Below are 27,168 nucleotides of genomic sequence, written 5' to 3'. Positions count from 1 at the left end.
AAACTTAAACCATGAGAATAAACACACAACAGGAAACATCAATAACACTTTCTGGGACTGACATGAAAGAGGTCTGATATATCACATATCTTGGCAGCACTGTAAGTACAACAGGTGGAACTAATGAAGACTTTAAAGCCAGAATAGTAAAAACCAGACATGCCTTTGTAACTCTAAAGCTGATCTGAAGAAACAGAAATTTTCCCCTCCAAACTAAACTTCGAATATTTAACACCATTGTAAGTCAGTCTGAAAACTGGAAAATAGAGACTTATTAGGACTTTGCTATCTAATCTCCAGCTTTTCATAAACAGCTGCAGCCAACAGCTGAAGACTGAGACAAATCCTTAATATCAGATGGCCAAAAAAACAACAACCCACAAACAAAAAACTCTGGAAAAGGATGAAACAGAAACTGATGGGACAGGAAATTATGGAACAAAAATGGAGATGGCTAGGACATACATGGAGGAAAGACCTGAATAACATAACAAACCAGGCACTGGACCGGAACCTCCAGGGCAAGAGGCGACAAGCTAGACCACAGATAACATGGAAATGCATGATGGAAACTGAACTGAAAGCTAACAAAATTACATGCATGAAGATAAGACAAGAGACAAGTAAAAATGAAAGGCAGTAGTGAAGGCTCTATGCTCTGCATGGAATTAGAAAAAGAAGGTAGGTATTTGTGCTTTTTAGTGCTGAAGGCTCTCGGTTCTATGCCTATGACAGCCTCAGTGTCTCTGCATGTAGCCATGAATTTGTTATACAAACTTTTAACTGATTTATAACTTTACTTTTTAATTTTCATTTTTCAAACTCCTAGAGTAACTATCCATTGAGTAGCCATATGGAGTTGTATCAATGCAAATATATTTCAAAAACTGTAAGCAAGTATGAGGGTCAATTTATGAACTTGCAAAGCTGCCAGTTAGATTTTAAAGCTGAAATCAAACAAATTAGATTTGTCAATGGGATAAATTATAGACACTAATAGCATTTAATTAAGATAATCTCTTTTCATTGAAACTAGGGAGCATTAGCTCATTAATTTTAATACTAGGTTCTTCTCGGTTCTACTTTTACCTTGGACAGTACTTTTCAAATCAGGACACTTAGTTATTCTTAACCAATCAACAACTTTATTAATTCATCAAGAACCACTTAGGTGTATAATCAATACTTGTATAGATTGAGTTTAGATATCAGCGGTTCTAGAACAGTACTGAATACAACATACTGTCTTGCAAGCAGTTGACAGAAACAGCATTGAGGTCAAGCAGTCATGAAGATTTCTTGTTACCATTTACTTATAAATCAGTTATCAATACTTTAGTATCTCTAATACATTTATCACCCTGTTAGCATTCATCGAACAAGTGATAATGTACTTTGTCTGAAGGCACTTACAAATGTAACCTCTACTATTTCTAGAGTTTGGCCTGATAACATAATATTTTAAAACATCAGAAGCAACTGCTTTAAGTTACTATTTGTTTTTCTTAGGTCAATTTACTTGGACTTACAAAGAAGAAACATGCAGATAGTGTTACTTAGTTAAAATTCCAAAATATGGTTACTTGAGGTCCCAGCAGAAGAGTGTAGACTCAATAAGGTACCTTTCAGTTACTCGTATTAAAGAGGAAAGGAACACAAGAAGTCTCCGTAATGGAGTCTCACCACTTCTTAATCCTGGTAACTTTGGCCGAGAAACAAGTGCTGTCTATGATGCTGGTCCAAGTGTCCTGTTCTGCTTCTGGATTAAACAGCTTATTTTTTGTGGGTTCTGTCAACTCTGACTGGTCACAGTTGGTAACTTCAGTTTTGCACTGTTTTCAGGGTTTGTTTGAGGGGGAACCCCCTTTTTTCTATTGCCAATTAGGCTCTCAGATTTTTGCTCTCAGTTTCTCTGCTGCTTCTGTTGACATCCAGTAAATGGCATCTGTGTATAACAAATTTCTACAATCCTTTTCTTTATTTTATTCATTGTATTTCTCTATTAACATTTACTATCTATTAGAACTTTTTGAAGCAATTACTTTTAATATTTCAAAGTTGTACACTGGTTACATGCTTATATCTATCTATTCTTTTTCCTTCTTGTGGCACATTTTTTAAGCCTAATTGAAGAGATCAATGAATTTCTGAAGTCCACAAGTCAGAACTTCGAGCAACTAGAAGACTCCAGCTGGTTAATGGACTTGGCTTTTCTTGCCCACATCACTGACAATTTGAACATTTTAAATCTTGAGCTCCAGGGAAAAGACAAACACATGGCTGTAAAATCATTCAAAGCTGGATGTCACATATGAAGACAAAGTCTCTCGTACATTTCCCAAGTATGAAGAAAATGGTATGTGACAGTGATTTTAACCCATCACCATTTGTTATCCACATTCAAACACTTCTGGAACAATTTGAAAAGAGATTTCAACAGTTCACCATCACTGAGCCTGTAGTTGCCTTTCTTATGAATCCTTTTACTTGCCAAATAGAGGTAACAGAAATGGCTACATCAGTTGCGAGTCTCATTCAAGTAAGAACAGAAGAAGTGGAACTGGAGATTTTGAACCTTCAAAATGATATTGTTCTAAAATCCTGAGCAATAGGTGAAAACTTTTTGAATCTGGTTGACCAAAAAAAGTTTCCTGCTTTGAAAAATGTAGCATACAAAATAAAATTTCATTTCAGTTCCACTTATCTATGCAAAGTTCTGTTTTCAATAATGAACATCATAAAATCAAAATACAGATCTTGGCTTACAGATGCCCATTTTGACGATAGCTTAAGGGTGGATATATCATCCTACTCTCCGAACTACAAAAAATTGGCTGAAAAAATGCAGTGCCAAAAATCACAATGACTTTATTAGAAAAACCACTTGAATTAATGATACCTATTTTCCATTAAATGCTGATGAGCACACATGATTAACTTGTGTTTAACTTTTTTTTCATATTTGTTTGTTTGTTTATTGAAATCTAGATATAAGTAACAATATAAAGAATATTTTTAATTAACCATAACTAGCTATCTATGTTAAAGTAAGAATAATTAATATATTTGGACCAGCAGTTCAACAATGTTTTACTTTTTTAAAATAAATAAGATGAAAACTGTTTATGATATTTATTTTGTAAAAAAGCCTTAATTTTTCTTACAGGAAGATAAAAAAGAGCAAATTCACATGGTAAGGTGAAAGAGTAATTGCCAAATAATTTAATTAATACCTTTTCCCTGTAAAATTACCTTTTTATTTTATAGATTCATATATTATATAATATTAAATATGATGTTTTTTGTATTATTTAATGTACAAATGCAAAATAAGCCTTGAAAAATTGTTGGCGCCCGCCACATTCTTCTGAAAATATGAATGTGCTATTGGCCACAAAAAGGTTGGGGACTACTGCTGTAGAGTTTACAACAGAAAAAGAGACATTATTTTGAAACAAGTTGAGGCACACTAATGTACAGCTTCTAATCTGAGCTAAAAGCTATTTGGTTTGAATTTCTTGTGGTATCAGGAGTTTGACATCCAGAACCTTCAGTTTTCTGGATCTCACTGCAAAGTATTGTAATGGGGTGTACCAGGCCCAGATGCCCTACCACACCCCACCCAGGAAAGGGCAGTAAAGGTGAATCTTCCAAGATGCCTAGAGAGCCTGCAGGGAAGAGGCCAGTCAGAGACCAGCAGGCTCATATAAAAAGAAGCTGCTGGACAGAACAGTTAGAATAATAAATTAGGCTTGGAAGAGACCTCTGGAGATTCCACCACCACCCTAGGTAACCCATTCCAGTGCTTCACTACCCTCTTAGTGAAATAGTCTTTCCTAATATCTAACCTAGACCTCCCCCACTGCAACTTGAGACCATTGCTCCTTGTTATGCCATCTGAGAACAGCCTAGCTCCAACCTCTTTAGAACTCTCCTTCAGATAGTTGAAGGTTGCTATCAAATCCTCCCTCACTCTTCTTTTCTGCAGACTAAATAAGCCCAGTTCCCCCAGCCTCTCTTCATAAGTCATGTGCCCCAGCCCCCTAATCATTCTGCTAGACTCTCTCCAATTTGTCCACGTCTCGTCTGTACTGGGGAGCCCAAAACTGGATGCAGTACTCCAGATGTGACCTCACCAGTGGCAAAGAGAGGGGAATAATTACTTCCCTCAATCTGCTGATAATGCTCATACTAATGCAGCCCAATATGCTGTTAGTGTTCTTGGCAACAAGGGCACATGGTTGACTCATATCCAGCTTCTCGTCCACTGTAATCCCCAGGTTCTTTTCTGCAAAACTTCTGCTTAGCCAGTCGGTCCTCAGCCTGTAGCAATGCATGGGATTCTTCCGTCCTAAGTGCAGGACTCTGCACTTGTCCTTGCTGAACTCTTCAGATTTCTTTTAGCTCAATCCTCCAATTTGTCTAGGTCACTTTGGATCCTATCCCTACCCTCCAGCGTATCTACCTCTTCCCCCAGCTTAGTGCCATCCGCAAACTTGCTGAGGATGAAATCCATTCCATCATTCAGATCATTAATAAAGATGTTGAACAAAACCGGCCCCAGCACTGACCCCTGGGGCACTCCACTTGACACTGGCTTCCAACCAGACATCGAGCCATTGATCGCTACCAGTTGAGCCTGACGATCTAGCCAGTTTTCTGTCCACCTTATAGTCCATTCATCCAATCCATACTTTTTTAACTTGCTGGCAAGAATACTGCTATTGAAATGGAGGAAGGATAGCTCAGTGTTTTGAGCATTGGCCTGCTAAACCCAGGGTTGTGAGCTCAGTCCTTAAGGGTGCTATTTGGGGATTGGTCCTGCTTTGAGCAGGGGGTTGGACTAGATGACCTCCTGAGGTCTCTTCCAACCCTGATAATCTAGCTGTCTTTAGCCATCTGTCCATATTTCACTGTATAGTTTATATATAATTATAGTGTGACCTATACAATTGGAAAAAAAACCCCTAAGTTCTGAGCTCAGTTAGACTGGACAATTGCTAGGCAACTGAACCCATGTTGTACAGTGATTAGAGGTGAGGGCTCTGTACATCAGAATCTCTGTGTACATCTGTTCTCGTTAGTACATGATGAAGTAAATTAGCTACTGTATTTTATATAACAAGTTCCCACAGAGTTTTAAAGCTTAGTCTGAATAGCCTATTATGAAAATGCAGTAAAGCAGAGGCTCAGCAAGGAAACTGTGAATATGATGGCAAGGAGGGTGTGCATGAAATTAGAAGAAAAATATGCAAAGAATACAGAAATAAATAAGTAAAATCCATCATTACACAATTTCTCCTGTGTGCCTCCCAGAAATATCTGTATCACAGTTTGGGAACCCCTGCCCTATTGGATTAGACCTGAGCCCAGGGAGGACTGCTGGTATAATGCATTCACCTCCTGGATGTGCTGCTCTGTCGCCTCTAGGAGCACCAAGACCACTTAGGCCTGGTCTGCACTACAGGTCAGGTCAAACGTAGCCACGTTAGGTCGATTTAAAGATGAATGCATCCACACAATCAATCCCTTTCCTTCGACCTAAAGGGCTCTTAAAATTGACTTTGGTACTCCTTCCTGGCAAGGAAAGTAGCTCTAAAATCAACTTTGCAAGGTCGAATTTAGGGTAGTGTGGACACAAATCGATGGTATTGGCATCTGGGAGCTCTGATGCACTAGCCAGGTACACAGGAAAAGCCCCAGGAACTTTTGAATTTCATTTCCTGTTTGGTCAGCATGGTGAACTCTGCAGCATAGGTGACCATGCAGTCCTCCCAGAATCATAGAGCACAGAATGTTTCTACACTCTCCCTTCATCTCCGTCCCAGAAGTTATCGCAAATTAGAAAGCAAAAAAACCACAGTCATGATGACATGTTTTCCAAGCGCTTGCATTCCTCCTGTACTAATAGGGCACAGCTTAATGCATGGAGGCATTCAGTGGCAGAGGCCAGGAAAGAATTAAGTGAGAGTGAAGAGCGAAGGCAGGATGCAATGCTGAGGCTAATGGGGGAGCAAACAGACATGATGAAGTGTCTGTTAAGGGAGCAAACGGACATGATGATGCATGTGTTGGAGCTGCAGAAAAGACAGCAAAAGCACAGACCCCTGATGTATCCACTGTATAACTTTCTACCCTCCTCCCCATGTTCCATAGTCTCCTCACTCAGATGCCCAAGAATGCGGAGGTGGGGGAGGTTCCAGGCACCCAGTCACTCCATTGCAGAGGATGGCCCAAACAACAGAAGGCTGTCATTAAAACAGTTTGATTTGTAGTGTGGCTACAATAAACAATGTGGCCTTGTCCTTTCTTCCTCCCCCACCCTACCCGGGCTACCTTGTCTGTTATCTCATTTTTTTTAATTAATAAAGAAAGAATGCATGGTTTCAAAACAATAGTTACTTTATTTCGAAGGGGGAGGGTGGCTGGCTTACAGGGAATTAAAATCAACAAAGGAGGTGGGTTTGCATCAAGGAGAAACTCACACAACTATCACACCAAAGCCTGGCCAGTCATGAAACTGGTTTTCAAAGTCTCTCCGATGCACAGCATGCTTTGCTGTGCTCTTCTAATTGCCCCGGTGTCTGGTGCGAAATGATTGTCTGCTGTTGCTTTCACAGAGGGAGGGAGGCAGGGAGGGGAGAGTGACGACATCTATCCAAAACCACCTGTGACAATGTTTTTGCCCCATCAGGCATTGGGAGCTTAACCCAGAATTCCAATAGGTGGCAGAGACTGTGGGAACCATGGGATAGCTACCCATAGTGTACTGCTCCGTAAGTCGATGCTAGCCACGGTGGTGAGGAAGCACTCGGTCAATTTAATGCGCTTAGTGTGGACATACGCAATCGACTGTATAAAATTGATTTCTAAAAATCTACTTCTATAAAATTGACAGACATTGAGGTGGGAAGCTCTTGCCACAAGCAAATCAAGAGGGTCCTGTGTAAGTGAGCAACAATAGCTTGAAGCGTTTGCCTAAGCACCCCATTTCTCATTCTTGGAGACTGTCTCCAGGCTCTGTCACCTGGGACTCCTGAGACAAGTGTCTCCTCCAATGGGAAGTGTATGTCTGCAGTTGTGAAAAGATATAAGTGATTAGCTATGATCTTGGTTGTCATGGAGATGGGGAACAGGCTGATAGCTTCCTGATTTAAGGGCTCAAGGGAGCTATGGTTTTTAACAATATATAGTCAAGGCATATTTGACATCTGTACATCTGACAAATGCAAATATTTTTTCCATTTTCAAAACTAAAAAATGGCTGATTTTAACTCACTCTGTCAAAGAATTCATCTTCCCTTTGTCTCAAAGGAAAGAATGTTACATCTCAAAAGGAAACTCCTGTGAGAAAGTGATCTGTGAACAGAAATGGGGTGCACGATTACAATGGAAATTGAGTTGTAAGATTAAATAAAGCATTTGTTTCCAAGAGCACTATGGGATGATAATAATAAGCCAGAATACATAGGGGCTTGGCTATTAGTTTAGAATAAGGTAACTTTAATCATTTATTCAGATACTTTTTCCTGATTCCAAATGCTACTCAGTCTTTCTGCCAAACCTTTCTCACAAAGAAGCAGACAGTGCATGCATGAGATTCAGCAAAGAGTGCATCACATGGGTATGGGGTAATGTTACTACTTTCTGTGCTGATTGTTTCAATTATGGTAAATGCCTGTAAATGATTCCCCATGTTTGGTTACTCTCTTCATCCAATCATCCCTTTACCCAAGCCAACAACATGATACTGAAAGTGTCAAATGCACAGATTGAAAGCAGGCTTAAAATAAAGTAATACCCATAAAGAACTAAAATACAAGATATGGTGGCTCATTAGGACCTCTTTTCAGCAAACTGATGCCCACAATTTGGGCTTTGTTTTTCTGTCCTTGATAACTAAGCCCTAAAAAAGGCTAAGTGTAAATCAGGAGTCAAAGGATTCCACACACAAAACTCTGACACTAGCTTTGATGGAAGGAGTGAAGAGTGAAATCATGTTACTCCCATAGTCTAAGGTGCAGAGGCTTACATGCAGTAGCAAGTAGTCCTGCAAACAGAGGCAGAATGACAGAGCTTTGAGTATTAACTAGGGCTGTCAAGCGATTAAAAAAATTAATCATGATTAATCGCACTGTTAAACAATAATAGAATATCAGTTATTTAAATTTTTTTGATGTCAGTTTTGATTTCAGTTATAACACAGAATACAAAGTATACAGGGCTCACCTTATATTTATTTTTTATTACAAACATTTGCACTGTAAAAAAACAAAATAAATAGCGTTTTTCAATTCCCCTAATACAAGTACTGTAGTGCAATCTCTTTATCATCAAAGTTGAACTTACAAATGTAGAATTATGCACAGAAAATAACTGCATTCAAAAATAAAACAATGTAAAACTTTATAGAGTTTACAAGTCCACTCAGTCCTATTTCTTGTTCAGCCAATTGCTCAGACAAACAAGTTTGTTTACTTTTGCAGGAGATAATGCTTCCTGTTTCTTGTTCACAATGCCACTTGAAAGTGAGAACAGGCATTCACATGACACTATTGTAGCTGACATTGCAAGATATTTACGCGCTTTCAGGTCCCAGCCTTCCTTTCCAATTGTACCGGTGGGCTACCCTCCAACTTGCCTTCCTTAAACAAATGCTATCCTTGTCCCCCCAAAAAAGACAATAAGCTTGCTGGGGGAGGGGGCCAATACAACAGCTAATATCTAAAACATTCAGCAAAAAGCCCAGCTAATGTATGCAATAATTGCCACCCTAATAATTTTATTTGTGCTATCTATATAAAAAAAAAACCATAACCCTAACCACCATATCAAAAAACAAAATAAAACCAAAAAACCCACCAAAATAATGACCCCTCACAACAAAATGTTGATTCAGGGTCAAAACAAGGACTGTCATAGCCCCTATGACCCTCCCTCAGGGGGGTCCCATGGGGAAGCAAATCAGCCTTGTATGTTGCTAACACTGATGTAGGCATTGCAAAGTATGTTGGGAAGGGCCAAAGGTGTGAGTATAAAGTAAAAAATTCTTTTGCAGGTTGCAAAAGTTTAAAAAAAAAGGCAAAAAACTGGTTAATTCAACACTTCAGCTAGCTCAGTCCAAAAATAAGACGTTGACTCCAGCCCCAGGCCACAGCACACATCTGACTCTTGTCTTCTGGTTAAGAAAGACAAGGGCCTATTCCACCCTGACCAGCCGTGTAAAAGGACAATTCAGCTGAACAGGACTGCAGGGGCTGCAAAAACAAGCAAAACAGTAAAGGCCAGCAAAAAAAAACCTAACAACACCCGTTTTCATGTCCCTGAGGCTGGTGCGTTTTTAAAAAGCCACAAAAGACTGGTTTAAACTAATACAAAAAGCACGAAAAGCAAAAGTCCCTAAACAAAATGCCCCCAAAGGACCCCAGGTCTTAAAACTCTCCAAAGAGCTAAAGCAAGTTGGAAATCAACAGCGGACCCTGAACAACCCGTGCATGGGACAAAAACTCCCCTCCCCCCTCTTCTTCTTACATTATGACCCAGGGTAGTGCAGGTCTGAGTATGAAAGTGGGTTAGGGCTTGGGGCACTAACACTTTCTTCCTTCCTCTGAGTGACGTGGGGAACCCCCAGCACTCTCCACTGTTATTTTATTATTTTATTATTAAAGCTTTAAAACTTAGACACTTGGTGTATTCTATCATCTCTTTCCCTAACAATCCTGTGGCCTCAGCCTAATCACCTAACACCTCAGGCAAATTGGTAACTAAAATCTGTCACAGCAGCATCTGGATCCACTAAATCTCATCCTTGGAGAATATTCAGGAACTGAGCCAAGACACACACTTTCCCATCCTTTACATTCTTCCAGCATATCCATCTAACCTATGTGCTGCTTTTACTGTACCCGCGGAAGCAATAATATCTGTTTCTGATTAACAGCAGTTTTACATGTTTTGACTATTGTGGAACACAGGAAAATCAATTATATCTTGAGAATTACACATTTTTGAGACAAGTGGTCAGGACCAAAAGTGTCTGCACAAAGTGTTTGCACTCTGGGACTTTAACTGTAGATTTTAACACACTGTAACTGGATTTTATTTTCCATACATCAGAATTTTGTTCTGATCTGGAGTTACTGAAGCCGACCACCCACCTAATTCCTGGTACTGTCTCTTGGTTTGGAAAGGAGCAAGTCCTCTGGTTATAGCTTGTTTGAGGACACCAAATGTAGCTCTTAAAGAGATTGAACAATTTCTTGCTAATTTCACCCTTCGGTTTAGTAGGCATCTTTCAGTCTTGAGAGACCATGGCTATGTGCCCCTGAGAGATAAAGGATTTACTCAGTTGGCTTTATGGCAAATGCGAATGTGGCTGAAGAGACCCATGTGAGAGAGACAATCTCCGCTGCATCTGTATTTAAAGGTGATGTTTTGCCCCTTTTTGGCTCTGCCTTCTGCAAGCTATTTTCTCCTCTGCTAAGCTGAACTGTTTCCTCTCATAACTCTGGAGACCTTTGTTAAGATCTTGTTTCCAAAGGCTGCGGTCCTAAGTGTGATCTTCCTATTTGTCCACATTCATGGCCATTTCTTTGAGGTCTCGCTTGCACACATCCTTGAAATGCAATTTTGCATGCCCTTTCAGTCTTTTTCCAGAGGCCAGTTCCCCATAGAGGATGTCCTCCGGGATGCACCCATCATTCATTCGGCACACATGCCCACAGCCAGCAGAGGCATCTCAGGCTGAGAAGTGTTTGCATGCTGGATATGCTGGCCCACTTGAACACCTCAATGTTGGTGACTCTGTCCATCCAGGAGATTGCACAGATTTGATGAAGGCAACGCATGTGAAAGCCTGTTGAGCCTCTTTTTCTGATGAGAGTATAAGGTCCATGTCTTGCTCCCATACAAAAGTGTACTGATAACACGTGGATGATACACACAGATCTTTGTGCATACTGTCAGTTTGTTGTTTTGCCATACCCTCTTGTTCAGTCTAAACCAGACGTGGGCAAACTATGGCCCACAGGCCACATCCGGCTCACGGAACCATCCTGCCTGGCCCCTGAGCTCCTGGCCGGGGAGCCTAGTCCCCAGCCCCTCCCTTGATGTTCCCCCTCCCCTGCAGCCACACTTCTGCGCGGGCAGTGCTTTGACCCACTACTCCCGCTGGGCAATGTGGGGAGTACAGCTGGCTCTAGCCGGGTGTCACAGCTGTGAGCTCCTACTGCTGGTAAGGGAGCACGGGGCAGTCAGGGAGGAGGGTGAAGTTGGATGAGGCGGAGGTTCTGGGGGGCGGTCAGGGGATGGGGAACAGGGAGGGTTGGGAGTAAGAGTCCGGGGAGGCCTGTTGGAGGGCGTGTCGGGGGCGGGGATGTGGATAGGGATCAGGAGGGCAGTCAGAGAACAGGGAGCAGGGGGGGTTGGATAATGGAGTGGGATCCAGGGGCGGCAGTTATGGGTGGGGGGTCCTGGGAGGAGGTGGTCGGGGATGAGGAGCAGAAGGCAGTTGGATAAGGGGTGGGAGTCCCAGGGGGGCTGTCAAGGGGTGGGGGTGTGGATAGGGGGCTGGGCAGTCAGGGGACAGGGAGCAGTGGGGTTGGATGGGTTGGGAGTTCTGAGGGGGGCAGTCAGGGGGTGGGAAGTGGGAGGGGGTAGATAGGGGCAGGGGTCAGGCTGTTTGGGGAGGCATAGCCTTCGCTACCTGGCCCTCCATACAGTTGCACAACCCTGATGTGGCCCTCGGGCCAAAAAGTTCGCCCACCCCGGTCTAGATTTTGTGGTGGCTTTTCCAGTGCAGAAGAAGCAAGTCCTCTGGTTAGAGTTGGCTTGAGAACAGCAAATATAGCTCTTAAAGACACTGAATAATGTCTTGCTAATTTCACCCTAGTCACTTTATTTTACTGTCAGGGTTTAAAAAACTGGAAGAGCTAATTAACATTTTACTGTCTAGATTCCAATCCCCACCCCATACACAAATGTGCTCTGTTTCTAACCATGAAATACTATGGCATTTCCTTTTCTACAGGAGATGAATTTTAGTGAAAACATGTATTTTATTAGAATCTAAGATTTTCAGTTCCTGTTCTGTACAGAATGAATCTCCTTGCCATTGACTGGGGCAGAGGGTGTCTTATAGGTAGTTTGGTAACTGGTGCCCTGTGAATACCTCAGAAACGTGCTAACCTATGAATCTGCAACTCTGTTAGTATCAGTGGGAAAGGGAAAGCAGGACATCTGAATCAAAATCTGTTGTTGTGTGACCAGAGGGAAAAAAAAACCTTTGCCCTCGGTTTCTTCTCTCTTAGGAATAATACCAGATGGATCTTTGTGGAATTTATTTTCAGATACTCCAAATTAAAATATGGTCCCTCTAGTTCTGCCAGTTCGGGAAAATAAAGCAGTCAAACAACAGAAATATATACATGTACAGAACACATTGATTACAGAGAAAAAAAATAATCTACTCTGGCAGACTTCCCACTGTTAGGAGCATTCACCACAGTTTATGCTTGCAAAAGCTAGTGTGAACTCTTGGCTGAATTTGAGTTTAGTCCTGTCCCAGTAATACAATGGGACTAGAAAGTTACATTAGCATCATGTTATTTTCTACTGTACATAAGCCAGAACTGAAATACCCACTTATGTGCGTGGTTATTATAATGAACCACAAATGATTACCCATGCTGCAGTTTACCCAGCTTCAGACAACATTTAAAAAATATATCATTGTGACTACCATAGGAAAGGTTCAAACAGAAGCAAGAGCAGCAATAAAAATGAGACTCAGATATTTGTAATAATAAAGCTAAACAGATGTTTTTCTCCTGGTTGTCTTTGCACAGAGATGTACTTAACAGGTCTTGTTTAGCTGAAGAAGAAGGCAATACCAATACCAAATCCTTACACTCTAAAACTTTCCTTGGCCAAAAATGAAGTGAACGGTTAATGCCATAAAGCATGTAGTACTGGAAACCATATTTGTAAAGAGTATTCCTATGTGCCCCATACTTCTCACCATAGCTACACTATCTGGCACCAAACTGTAAAGAAAATGTTAGCAAGTGGGCTCCAGGAACCTCCAATATCTTATCTTATCTTTGCAGTTTATAAGGCAAGTACAAGCTCACAATGCTAACATTTTCATTCTCCATTTATTTGTAAGAAGGTCTGTTATGGCCTCGAAGCAATGCATTTTCCTTGGCTAAGCTGGTAACCATAGTGTTGTGATCCACCTAATTTCCAGGTTTGGTGACTTTTCCTATATGAATCAAACTTTTGACCAAAAACAGAGACAGCTTTTAGAAGACTATAGCACATCTGGGTCATCAGTCCATTCGCCACAGAGATCATGTCCAACAGTTTTCTAAAACTAGTTTCACTGTCTAGACTCAAAACCAGAATGGCTACTGATTCTAACATAGTTTGCTTTTTCTGCCAGAGGCTCAAAAATTTGCTGTTTTAATAGGTTTATGCCCTTTTGTTTCTTTTGAGCTTGAACAAGAGAATAAAGCAGCCAAAGTCCTGTTGTGATCAAGAAAAAAAAATCTCATAAGGTGTTATTATTCCTATTACATTATTTTGACACAGTGTTCAAGATCTAAATATAGTTATGTATTAATGCATAGTTTTAATTTGAATATAATATTAAAGCAAGATTATTAGAAAATATGTGAAAATATCATCCTGGAAATGCATTTGTTTTTCCTGCAGACAGTGGAACTATTCTTTACTTAAAAGCTTTAATGTTTTAGGCAGAAGGGAATTTCTCCAGGAAAAATTACACATATTAGTTAAAAGGAAGGAAAAAATCTTGACTCACAAATTTTAATGTATAATTTATTTGCCTGTTACTGGGGATTAGTGTGAAGAAAAATGTGGCAGGGCAAAAGCCAAGCTGGCTTCTGTAATGGCCAAAAAGGCCTTTTGCGGATTAGAAACCTGGATGGGCTGTTTAAAAATATCTAGATTTGTAATTTAGCACTTCTAAAAAAATGTATTTTAAAATTATATTTTATCTTTGTAAGTTGTATGGTAACAGTCCCTACTGTATGGTGAACTTCACTGTACATAAGACTTCATTCCAATTTCAGTTATGTTACTGAATATGCTCCTGAATACAAAGGTGTTATTCTTGATATGTACTATTGTAGATTAAATATATGCTGTTTACTAGAGATGAGTGGAATGGGAATGGTAAATGGTTGTGTGCCTCTGAAAGAAGGAACTGTTTAGGGTCTCATGAGGAAGAAAGCTGGAAGAGGATATAAGATTTACCTCTGAATTTAGCTCAGAAGGCTGCATTTCATCTGTTGAACAAGCCTGCTAACTAGGGGTGAAATTCATTCTTATTTTCAGGGCTTAAATAGGACATAAGTGGTGTATAGGCCTTGGGCTGATTCTCTTCATGTGTATTAATTTCACCTCATGGTTTCACATGAGAGACATTGAAGAAAACAGATGTTAACTGCCAGCTTTAAGCTGGTGGTAAACAGAATTTCTCTTGCGAGTGTTTTTACAGTTGTAGCGGGAAAACACTTTTTAGATAAAGTGAAAATTTGTTAAAACCCTGGTTAAATGCTGCACCAATCACATCACCCTTGTAGGGAGGCGCCCTGGTTCCCCGCAGCGCCTGAGAAGGACAGGCCAGAACAGATGCCGGAGTGGGCGGAGCCACCACCGCCTGTCCCCGCCCCCCAGAAGTCCAGGGGTGGGACAGGAAGTATAAAGGCCTGGCCCCAGCGCTCAGTTAGGTGCAGGCTGCTGGAGAGGACAGACACTGGTGCTCGAGCTCTCGCCGGGACCAGCCTGTCCCATGCTCACTACCCTGAGGAGCACTGGCCGAGCCTGCCCCGTGCCCGGTATCCAGAGGAGCGGCCTGAGCTTCCCTCCGCCAGGTATCCAGAGGAGCCCATGGTCTGGGACCCACCAGACGACACTGGCAAAGGACAGGTACCCAGATAGGGGGAGATTGGAAGTGGCCCCGGTGTAGCTGACCCCAGTCTGGCTCCAGGAGACCCCGAACCGATGTCAGTGTGTTGTGGCCAGGATCCCCACTGACTGCAGCGAATCTTTGCCGCTGCTAGGGCCCCGGGCTGGGATGCAGTGGAGTGGGAGAGCCTGCGTTCCCCCTGCCACCCTTCCAAGGGTGGCAGACTCCCCCTCCCTCCTGGCCTGAGAAAGCCAATTATACTGTTAACTCACTGTTCAGCCCCTGCCTGAGGGTCTGACTCTTACCTGTGTTTGCTCAGCCTGCTGAAAGGTCTGAGCCTGAACTGCTTACTGCCCCGCCCTGCCCAAGGGCCTGGGCTTATATCCTGTGTTTGCTCAGCCCTGCTGAAAAGTCTGAGCCTGAACTGCTTACTGCCCCACCCTGCCCAAGAGCCTGGGCTCCTAGAGACCATTTGTTTGCTCAGCTCCTGCTGAAGGGCCTGAGCGCTGAGTGCTTACTGCCCCACCCTGCTTCAGGGCCAGGCTTATAGACTCCGTGCTTACCCAGCCCCTGCTGAAGGGCCGGGACTCTGCCTTGTTTAGAGACTATTTGTTTGCTCAGCTCCTGCTGAGGGGTCTAGGTCCTGGATGGATTGCTGCCTGTAGGGAGGCGCCCTGGCTCCCCATCACGCCTGAGAAAGACGAGCCCCAGCACTGGACCCTTACACCCTTTATCAGTGCATAAAATATCAAGAAACCTCTCACCCAGTTTACACAACGCTCCATTTTTCCAAGTTCTAGATATCCTCCAAAATGTTTTGCATAAATGAGCATGTGGTGTTAAAGGCTGTGTGTGAGAGATCAAAGAAATAATTAATTAAAAACAATGCCTGCTAAATTCTCATAGGTCAGCTGTGTTCCCTCACACTTATGGAAGAGTAGCTAAATCTAGCTTAATTGGGAGTTTTTTGAGTTCGGTGAGGGTAAAAATAAATATGCTCCCCCCTTTTAAAATAATTTTTAATCTCGCTTTGTTTAAATAGAACTACGAAAAAGAAAAAAGCAACCCAGAAAGGACAGCTTCAGTGCCAAGGTTTGGGATGACAACAACATACAGGAAAAAGCAATGGGCAAGCATGGCCTTGGTTCCCAAAATCAGAGCGATGAAAGAATGGTAGAATTGTGCCTTATATCAGGGATCATAATTGGTGGAACACTATTCCCACACAAAATTAAGCTCAAAGTAACTTGGAATTCCCCCGAGGGAGTCAGGCGGAATCAGACTGACTATCTATGCACTGGATGGAAATTTAGATCAACTCTTCAGGGCATCAGAGCATGCATTATAAGTGACTATAATTTAGGCACGATAAGACTGAAGATTAAATTTAACAAAAACACAAACCTAACCTGCATGAAGATAAAGATGTTCCAGAAGTATTTTCAAATTGAATTGAAAAACAGATTTTGCATGGTACAAAACTTTAATCTGTCACAAGCAGTTAACATTTGGCAAGTCCTGATTCCTTCTGTGTGACCGTACCATAAATGTCACACTAACTGTAGCTGGTTTCTAGAAAACCAAACCTAAAATCTGGCGAAGTGAGGATATGTGGAACTATGTGAAAGAAAGGAACTAGGATAAAGCAAACATCAGTTAATCAAATACACCTTCTGAAAAAGAAACAGCAAAAAATAAACAGAGCAGTAAAAAGTAGCTCGAGAAGTTACAAGAGGTTAAGAAATGGCAAAACAAGATGGCCAGATAGGGGAATATACAAATGACCTGGAAAAAACATATAATCCTCACTGACAAGTCTGCAGATGACTCAAAAGTCAGTGGGTGGTAAATAATGAAGAGGCCACTGATACAGAGCAATCTTGATTTGTTTGGTAAACTGGGTGCAAGCAACCAGTATGCAATGTAATACAGCTAAATGTATACATCTAGGAACAAAGAATATAGTTCATACACAAGGGAGACTCCATCCTGAGAAGCAGTGATTCTGAAAAAGATTTGGGAGTCATGGGGGATAATCAGATGAACATGCACATCTAGTACAATGCTGTGGCCAAAAGGACTAATGCGATTCTTGGATGCATAAACAGAGGAATCTTGAGCAGGAGTAGAAATATTTTTACATCTCCAACAATTCTTCAACAAAAAAAACCTTCAAAAACAGACTCCAGTGAGAAACTGCAGAACTGGAATTAATTTGCAAACTGGATATGATCAAATTAGGCCTCAATAAAGATTGGAAGTGGATGGCTCACTACAGAAACTAACTAATTTCCCCATGCTAATTTTCCCCTACTGTTACTCACACCTTCTTGTCACCTGTAGGAAATGGGCCACCCTCATTACCACTACAAAAGTGATTTTTAGACAATAGCCTACTTTAATTGATTTGTCTCGTTAGAACTGACCCTCCACTTGGTAAGGCAACATTTTTTCATGTACTGTGTATATATATCTTCCTACTGTATTTTCCACTCCATGCATCTAATGAAGTGGGGTTTAGCCCACAAAAGCTTATGCCCATATTAATTTGTTAGTCTCTAAGGTGTCACAATTATTCCTCATTGTTTTGCTGATACAGACTAATATGGCTACCACTCTGAAACCTATTTTGCCTCTGTATTTGGCACTGGTGTGATCACTGCTGGAGTACTGTGTCCAGTTCTGGTGTCCACAATTAAAAAAAGATGTTAATAGATTGGAGAGGGTTTTCAAAGAAGAGCCATGAGAATGATTAAAGGATTATAAAACAATCCTTATGATTATAGATGCTAGGAAATCAGCCAAAGAGAAGATTAAGGAGTGACTTGATTACAGTTTATAAGTACCTACATAGGGAAGAAATATTTGATAATGGCCTCTTCAAACTAGTAGAGAGAGAATAATATATTCCCATGGCTGGAAGCTGAAGCCAGACAAATTCAGACTGGAAATAACACATAATTTTTTTACCTCTGGAATAATTTACTGAGGGTTGTGGTGGATTCTCCATCATTGGCAATTTAAAAATCAAGACTGAATGTAACCTATCGCTTAAATCAGCCTCTGTATCAAATGACTGGAGGATAGCTAATGTTTTTAAAATGATCTAGTGAAAATCCTGGCAATTACAGGCGGTTAAGCCTAACTTCAGTACCAGGTATGTTGGTTGAAACTATAGCAAAGAACAGAATTATCAGATACATGGGGAAGAGTCAATGTAGCTTTTGTAAAGGAAAAACATCTCACTTATCTATCAGAATTATTTAAGAGTGCCAACAGCTTGTGGACAAGGGCGATCCAGTGAATATAGCATACTTAGACTTGCAGAAAGCCTTTGGCAAGGTCCCTCAGTGAAGGCTCTTATGCAAAATAAGCAGTCATGGGATAAGAGGGAAGGTCCTCTCATGGTTAAGTAACTGGTTAAAAGATACGAAATAAAGGAATACATTTCAGTTTTCACAGTGAAGAGAGGTAAATAGTGGAGTCCCCCAAAGATCTGTACTGGGACCAGGGCTGTTCAACATATTCATAAATTATCTAGAAAAGGGGATAAACAGTGAGGTGACAAAGTTAGCAGAGGATACTATATTAATTAAGATAGCTGACTGTGAAGAGTTATAAAGAGACTTCACAAAAATGGGTGACTGGGCAACAAAATGCCACAATATAAACCCATGGTATGGCCAAACCTTGAATACTGAGTCCAGTTCTGGTCACACCATCTCAAAAAAGGTATATTAGAATTGGAAAAGTTACAGAGAAGGGCAACAAAAATTACTAGGAGTATGGAAGACTTCCATATAAGAGGAAATTAAATAGACCCAATTAAATAGACTCAATAGAAATAAAATAGTTCATCTTAGAAAAGAGACAACTAAGGAGAGATATGACTGGCAAATATACTGCCAATCTATAGAGGGAAATAAGGAGAACCCAGGGAATTACAGACCAGTCACCTTAACTTAATTACCCAGAAAGATAACAGAGCAAATAATCATGCAAGCAATTTACAAACACCTAGAAGGTAGCAATATGATAAGTAACTGTCAGCATGGATTTGTCAAGAACAAATCATGTCCAACCCACCTAATAGTTTTCATTGACAGGGTAACAAGCCTTGTGCATAAGAGGAAGTGGTAGATCTTGACTTTAGTAAGGCTTTTGATTCTGTCTCGCATGACCTTCTCATAAACAAACTAGGGAAATATAGCCTAGAGGGAGCTACTATAAAGTGGATCCATAATTGATTGGAAAACTGCTACAAGAGCATGGTTACCACTGGTTCACAGTCAAGCTGGAAGGGCATATCGAGTGAGGTCCTGCAAGGATTGGTCCTGGATCCAGTTCCATTCAATATCTTCATAAGTGATTTAGTTAATGTCATAGAAAGTACACTTATAATGTTTGTGGATGATATCAAGCTGGGGGAGTGTGCAAGTGATTTGGAGGATAGGATTAAAATTGAAAATGATCTTGACAAACTGGAAATACGGTCTGAAATAAATAGGATGAAATGCAATAAAGACAAATTCAAAGTCCTCCACTTTCTAGGAAGAAAACAACCTATTGCACACATACAAAATGGGAAATGACTGCCTAGAAAGGAGTACTGTGAAAAGGGATCTGGGGATCATAGGATATCACAAGCTAAATATGAGTCAACAGTGTCAAATTGTTGCAAAAAAAAAGCAAACATCATTCTGGGATGTATTAGCAGGAGTGTTGTAAGCAAGACATGAGAAGTAATTCTTTCTCTCTATTTCACCCTGGTAAAGGCTCAGCTGGAGTATTGTGTCCAGTTCTGGGTGCCACATTTCAGGAAAGATGTGGACAAATTGGAGAAAGTCCAGAGAAGTGCAACAAAAATGATTAAAGGTCTAGAAAACATAACCTATGAGGAAAGATTGAACAAAAATGGGTTTGTTTTGTCTGGAAAAGAGAAGACTGAGGGAGGACATGATAGTTTTCAAGTACATAAAAGGTTGTCACAAGGAGTAGGGTGAGCATAAGACAAGAAGCAATGGGCTTAAATTGCAGTAAGGGTGGTTAACGTTGGACACTAGGAAAAACTTCCTGTCAGGATATTTAAACACTGAGACAAATTGCCTAGGAAGGCTGTGGAATCAGGGCCGGCTCTGGCTTTTTTGCCACATCAAGCAAAAAAAACGGGGGAGAGCACCGGAGTGGCAAAGCAGGGGAAAAAGAAAAACCACACGGCGCGGCCAGAGCAGCAAAGCAGGGTGGGGGGAACAAAAAAACAGTGCAGCTGGAACTGCAAAGTGAGGGGGAAAACAACAACAACAACAAAAAAAAAAACACGATGCGGCCGGAGCAGTAAAGTGGGGCTGAAGGGAAACAAAAACAAAAAAACAATGAAACTGGAGCGGCAAAGAAGGTGAAAAAAAAAAAACCTGCGGCACAGCCGGAGCGGCAAAGCAGGTGGAAAAAAACCAAAAAACACGGCGCAGCCAGAGCGGCAAAATAAGATGAGGGACAAAAAAAGGCACGGCTGGAACGGCAAAGCAGGGGAAAAAAGAAACCTGCAGCACAGCCAGAGCGGTAAAGCAGGAGGGGAAAAAAACAAAAAACAAAAAAACCAGCATGGCTATAGCGGCAAAGCAGGTGGAAAAAAAAAACCTGCAACGCAGCAAAGCTGGGGGGGGGGGGCAGAACAAAACAAAAACATGGTGTGGCAGGAGCGGCAAAGCAGGGCGGGGGGGAGGACAACGGCGAGGCTGGCAAAGCAGGGGAAAAAACAAAACAAAAAACCCCCACATGGCGGCTGGAGCCAGGGTGCAGGGGGACTCCCTGTGCTGCAAAGTCTGTGCCTGGTCTAGTGGTGGGGCGGGGGAGGGAGCGGGGGGTGGAGAGAGAGAAGGAGGGTGGCCAGTGCTTCAGCGGGGAGCTCATCCTGCGGCCCCGATCGCCGCGCCGCCTGCGGGAGAGCTCTGTGCTGCTCCAGTGGGCAGGGAGGGAAGGACGCTGGCTGCCGTGCCGAGTTTGCTGCAGGGCGTTCTCTTCCTCCGCCCCCTACAGGGCGCCAGAACAGCAAACAAAACAAAACAAAACAAAAGCGGCCATGCCGCCCTAGGATTGGACGGAATGCCGCCGCCTAGAATCTGCCGCCCCAAGCACAAGCTTGCTCAGCTGGTGCCTGGAGCCGGCCCTGTGTGGAAACTCCGTCAATGGAGGATTTTAAGAACCAGTTAGACAAACACCTATCAGGAATGGTCTAGTTATTGCTAAATCCTGCACTGAGTACAGGGAACTGGACTAGATGACCTATTGAGCTCCCTTCCAGTCCTACACTTCTATGATTGAGAATTAAATTATGAATGGCATGGAGGAAGTGTTATTTACCCCTTCACATAACACAAAAACTAGGATTCATCCAATAAAATTAATAGGCAGCAGGTTTAAAAAACAAAAGGAAGTACTTCCAACAATACACACTCATCCTGTGGGACTCACTGCCAGAGAATGTCGTGAAAGTCAAAACTATAACTGGGTTCCAAAAAGAATTAAATACGTTTATGGAGAATAGGTTCCTCAATGGCTATTAGCCAAGATGGTCAGGGAAGCAACCCCATGCTTTGGGTTTCCCTAAACCTCTGACTGGCAAAAACTGGGACTGGACCATAAGGGATGGAACACTCAATAACTGCCATGTTCTGTTCACTCTCTCTGAAGCAACTGGTACTGTCCACCATCGGAAGACAAGATACTGGGCTAGATCAGGAGTTCTCAAATTTCATTGCACCATGACGCCCTTCTGACAACAAAAATCACTACATGACTCCAGGAGGGGAGACCAAAGCCTGAACCTGCCCAAGCCCCACCACCCTGAGTAGGGTGAAACAAAGCTAGCCCAAGCCCTGCTACCCCAGGTGGGGACATCAGGCAAAGCCAAAGCCCAAGGGCTTCAGCCCCAGATGGGAGACCATAACCGGAGCCCCACCACCTAGGGCTGAAGACCTTGCGTTTTGACCCCAGGCAATGGGATTCAGGCTTAGACTTTGGCCCTGGCAAGTCTAATGCCAGCCCTGGTGGCCCCATTAAAATGGTATTACAACCCACTTTGGGGTTGTGACCCACAATTTGAGAACCGATGGGCTATATGGACCATTGGTCTGATTCAGTATGACCTTTCTTATGGTCACATGTTCTTAATGTTTTTCTGAAAGATCTGCTTTAGGAATTATTTTGGGGAAGCTCTATGGTCTGTGTTATACAGATGGTCAGACTAGAGGATCACAATGGTCCCTTCTGGCCTTGGAATCTATGAGAAATATTTACACCAGATATAAGTAATTATGAAACCGAATTTATAGAAAAGTTAATTACACTGACGGAATGGATCCTCGGCATTTTAATTTTTTCCTCATTATTTTGTGTCTGTCATACTGGATCTTTGTTGCACATTGCATCCAACATTTGGGGCTTGGCATATTGAGAAGTGAGGCAGAATCATATGTGGTTGGATGACTCTCAAAGATGTTGGCTTTGAAATTCTATAGTCTATGAGGGGCTGACAAATTTTTCTGTAAAAAGTATATGGAGCTGATTTTTAGAAGTTATAAGGGTGTGATGGTCCCTTTAAATTATGGCTTTGGAGAACCAGATTAAAGCCAGCCCACGTTAAAAATGAAGGCCCACAAAAAGAAAAAAGAAAAAGAAAAACCTTAATAAGAGAAGAAAGTACACAAAGCAAAATAACACAAGTAAACATCTGTCTTAAGCGTCTCTGAAAAGGACCAGAAGGGACCACACAAATTATTGTCCTAAAACCCATAAGACAAACTGTGACATAGAAATATACAGAAACTGCGTATCATGCTGATGTTCGATTATTTGCTTGACATCTTTCCCATACAGTCGGGTAGGGTGGACTGACTTAACATTTGAATAAGTGAGTGAAATGTACAGTAAGTCTCATTAATAAAATATGACAAGTCAAAATCTGTTCTCAGTTACACCGTTATCAATCCCAGGTAACTCCATTGACTAGACAGGAGTTATACAGAATTTATACCTATGTAGCTGTGAGAAGCATTTGTCTATAGAGATTTGAATCACTTAGGTAAGGTGAATAGTGCCATTAGTTAGCATGTTCTCTTTCTTTCAGGGGGATTTCCTAGCTTACTGTTATTGATACCAAATATTAAGTGAGTCTGTTCTTTCATGTCTAATAAGAAATGGACTTTGAGCATGTGTCTCACTCATGGCCAGATTAAAGAATTTTGGGGCCCTTTGCACAATGAAAATTGAGCCCCACTACTACCAGAGTGGAGTTGTGGCCTGACACATAGGGTCACAGCTCCGCTCTGGTTTGGCCCAACCATCACTCCATCACGACAGAGAGGAGTCAGGCCAAATCTGAGTGAGTGGAGTTGTGGCCTGGTGCATGTGGTGGCAGTGGCACTTCAGTTTTTTTTTTCTTTCTAGTGGTCGGAGGCCCCACTGAAATGGAGACTCTATGCAAGGGCATTGAGTGCAGACTGGTTAATGCAGGCCTGGTCTCATTTAGTACTGGAATGGTAAATGGAATATCTATGGATATATATTCCTTTTTCCAAGACTCAGTCCCTTCTGAATTTGATTAGCACTGAAAAACACTGAGCTTCCCTGTGTATTTAAAACATAAATCTGTCTGGATGCCTATTCCTACACTCTTATTCATTTTATACCATATGGTTCAAATAGAAAGGGATTATCTGTTTCATTCTTTCCTTCTTTATCTGGAAGGAAACATTATTTAAAGTGATAATTCACTTTCTGTTCCTTGGTGTGATTATGTTGATTTTAAAACAGAGGTCATCATATTTTTCTTTTTGATACCCTGTTGTGAGCTCTTCTAAAGTATTACTTTTCAGTGGAGAGAACGCTGTTATTTCTATTTTTTTAATTATAAGCTTGTTTTAACGAGGAAAAGAAGGAATGAAGCCTGGGTCAGCAAGCAAAACTATTATAGTACCATCATGGGGCTAGCAAGGCTGTAACAGGCATATCCTTATTTTAATGGTTTTGAATCTCTTGAAGGGAAATGAAAATCCAAGGTATTCATTAGTGCTTCCTACAAGGGCCGTGGGCTAGTTTTATCTCTGAATTATGTCATTTTTTTGCCTGATGAGAGCTGTTGTGTAACCCAGGGACAGGGCCCCTAATGTGAGAAAGTGCGCCCAGACAGGGCTGTGATGACACAAGGTGCCCACAACCGTCCAGTTTAGCAGACAGCCCACAGCCCACAGCCAAACATGTCCCACAAAGTGAATGGTAGTGGCTAGGGAGAAGGTGTGGCTGGGATGCCCAAAGGATTTACTAGAATCAGTGAATCTCTCAAGAAGCCTCTGCTAGTCAGTGGTGTTATTGAGTCCCACGCATATTAAAACTACTTCTTCCCAGAGAGCACAGACACCACCCCCCATTAGCACATGGGTAGGAGTGCATTTTGTAATCACCCTGTGCCAGTGGGGTGAGACTTGTGTCCCATGACTGTTCTGCTATTCCGAGGTAGGTATTTCTCCCTTAGATGCCACTCATTAGCTTTCTTTGTAACAACAAAGGAGAAAAACAATCATCCCCACCCCCATCCAACGTTGTTAATTTAGGGTTCCTGCAATTCAGTGCTATCCCTGATGTTTAGATGGCAAGTCATGCAGTAATGCTGGTCAAAATGCCCGATCCTGCACATCATCTTTAATATGGAATTTTCTTTCAACAGATATTAGAGACCCAGTTCTGCCCTCAGCAGAGTGGGTCAATTTTCTGAGAAAAATTTCATAGGAATAATTTCTGGATGTAGTTTCCAGACCAGAAGAAGAGCTCTCTGAAGCTTAAAAACTTGTTTCTTCCAACAACAGATATTATCGCACCCACGTTGTCTCTCTCATATCCTGGAATCGACGTGGCTGCAACAACTACTGAGCTCTTTCACAGTTTGAAGTCCTTTCTATGTTTAATAGAAGTATTTTGTTGTGAAAATCCAAGTGTGCTTTCTCAATCATAAGAGCTTCTTTAGGAAACAGTAACCTTGTTTGAGTCCTCTTTAAATGTAGGTGTAGTGAGGCAGCGTGGCTCCCTGCCACCCCAGAGAGGGACGAGCCCTTCTGGACACTGGTGTAGGTGGAGCTAAGGAGCTCTGAGCCCGCCCCTCAGAGAGTCAGGCAGCACCCTGGAAGTACAAAGGCTCAACCTCAGAACTCACTGGAGAGACAGCTGCTGGGGAGGCCAAATGCCTCAGCCTGGCCCACTACTGGGAAGCCCTTCGGCTGTAGGTGCACCCAAATACTGACCCGACCTGCCCTGCACCCGCTACCTGGAGGAGCTGCCAGGCCTGCCCCACACCTGCTACCCGGAGGAGTTGCTGGATCTGCCTCTCACCAGCTGCAGAATCCATGGTGCAGGATGCCCCAGAGGACACCACCGTGACCCAGGTACCACCAGAGGGGGAGTCTGGAAGTAGCCCAGGGGCAGCTGACCCTAGTCTGGCTGCAGCACTGCCAGAGCCCATGTCAGTGTGTTGTGGCCAGGATCCCCACTGATGCAGCAGCGGGTCTTCGGCTGCTGTCAGGGTCCCAGGCTGGGACGCAGAAGAATGGGAGGGCCTGCGTCCCCCTGCCACCCAACTTGCAAGTGGCAGCCTCTCCCTCCCCCAGGCTCTTTGGAGACCTGGGCTCATTGCTACTGTTTGTGTTGCTACTGCTCAGCCCTGCCTGAGGGCCTGAGCCCTGACTCATTGTTGCCCTTCCCTGATCCAGCGCCTGGGTTCATTGCTACTGTTTGTACTGTTACTGCTCCGCCCCTGCCTGAGGGCCCGAGCACCTGACTCATGGTTGCCCCGCCCTGACCCAGGGCCCGGGCTTACTGTGTTTATTTCAGTTGCCACAAGGGTCATCAAGGGAGACTCCCGCAGCCAGACTAATTCCTCCAAGACATCAACATTGTATAGTGAGGCAGTGTGGCTCCCTGCTGCCCTGGAGAGGGATGAGCCCCAGCTAACCTCTTTACAGTAGGTTATATGTGATTTTGATATTGTTCAAAATATCCTCTAGAAATATTCTGTAAACATGTAATAAATAACTAGGTTCGAAGCTGTCATAGGTCTCACCCCCACCCTGAACTTTAGGGTACAGATGTGGGGACCTCCATGAACACTTCTAAGCTTAACTACCAGCTTAGATCTGGTCTCGCTGCCACCATCCAGATTTCTGAGTACCTGGAAAACTCCATGGCCATAGCAAAATGATTAAACACAGAAAACTTCCCTCCTTCCTTTTAAAACATCTTGTTCCCCTGTTGGTTCCTCTGGTCAGGTGTTAGCTAGGCTAGGTGAACTTCTTAACCCTTTACAGGTAAAAGAGGCATTAACCCTTAACTATCTGTTTATGACAGAAGCAATACTAGCAGGAAAGGCATTCTGTAATGCAGATGGCACTTCTTTATGTCTGTTTCCATGCACAAAAGATGTATTTCCACTTCACCGCACAATAAATTGCAATGTCCCTATTATGTAGGGACAGGGATTTTTAAAAGATTACATGATGCTTGAAAGTAAACAGAAGCATGACAGGCAAGAGATAGCAGCATGACCACCACTCTGCTAAAGAAAACTAGTCAGTCACCACTCACTTAAGGGAAAACAAGTTGCAACAAAGAAAAAAGAAATTGAACTAAAGTGAAATGTTTAGCACACTGCATAGATTACAGCAAGAAATTCAAAATGGAGCATGTCCATTATGCTCTGGAAAATCCTGAATGCTGCATAATGAAATATGTTTTAAAAACAAACAAACAAAAAAAACGCCATCCCAAAATTGAAAGGAACATGATACTTTATGCTGAAGCAGCCCCATCCTAAGGCCAGCCAATCTCACTCTGTTCTCACTACCATCTCTTGGGATGGACTTGCCTCTTGACACTTAGTGGGATGAAAGAAGATTGAAGAGCCTTGCATGCGGATTTACTGCTTAGCGTGCTGACAATTTTTAGACTGACATACCTACACCCTCAGGTTATGTTACAGTTCTGAAACCCAGGCACATTTGCAAAGCTTGTGTCAGAAAGGAGTAGGATATTTGGTTCCAATTTTGGCTCCTCTTTGTGTATTTTGTTATATATACTGGAGAAAATTGAAGAGGGAATTTAGGAATTCTCTTAGCATATTTCTAATGCACTGTTCTACGTGCTTTTTTGCAATATTGCTTCTAAGATTCTTTGCCAGCTGATCATGTCTCCAA

Source organism: Chelonoidis abingdonii, chromosome 2, assembly GCF_003597395.2.
Source record: "Chelonoidis abingdonii isolate Lonesome George chromosome 2, CheloAbing_2.0, whole genome shotgun sequence".
Classification (NCBI taxonomy): domain Eukaryota; kingdom Metazoa; phylum Chordata; order Testudines; family Testudinidae; genus Chelonoidis; species Chelonoidis abingdonii.
This window is presented reverse-complemented; position numbering follows the sequence as displayed.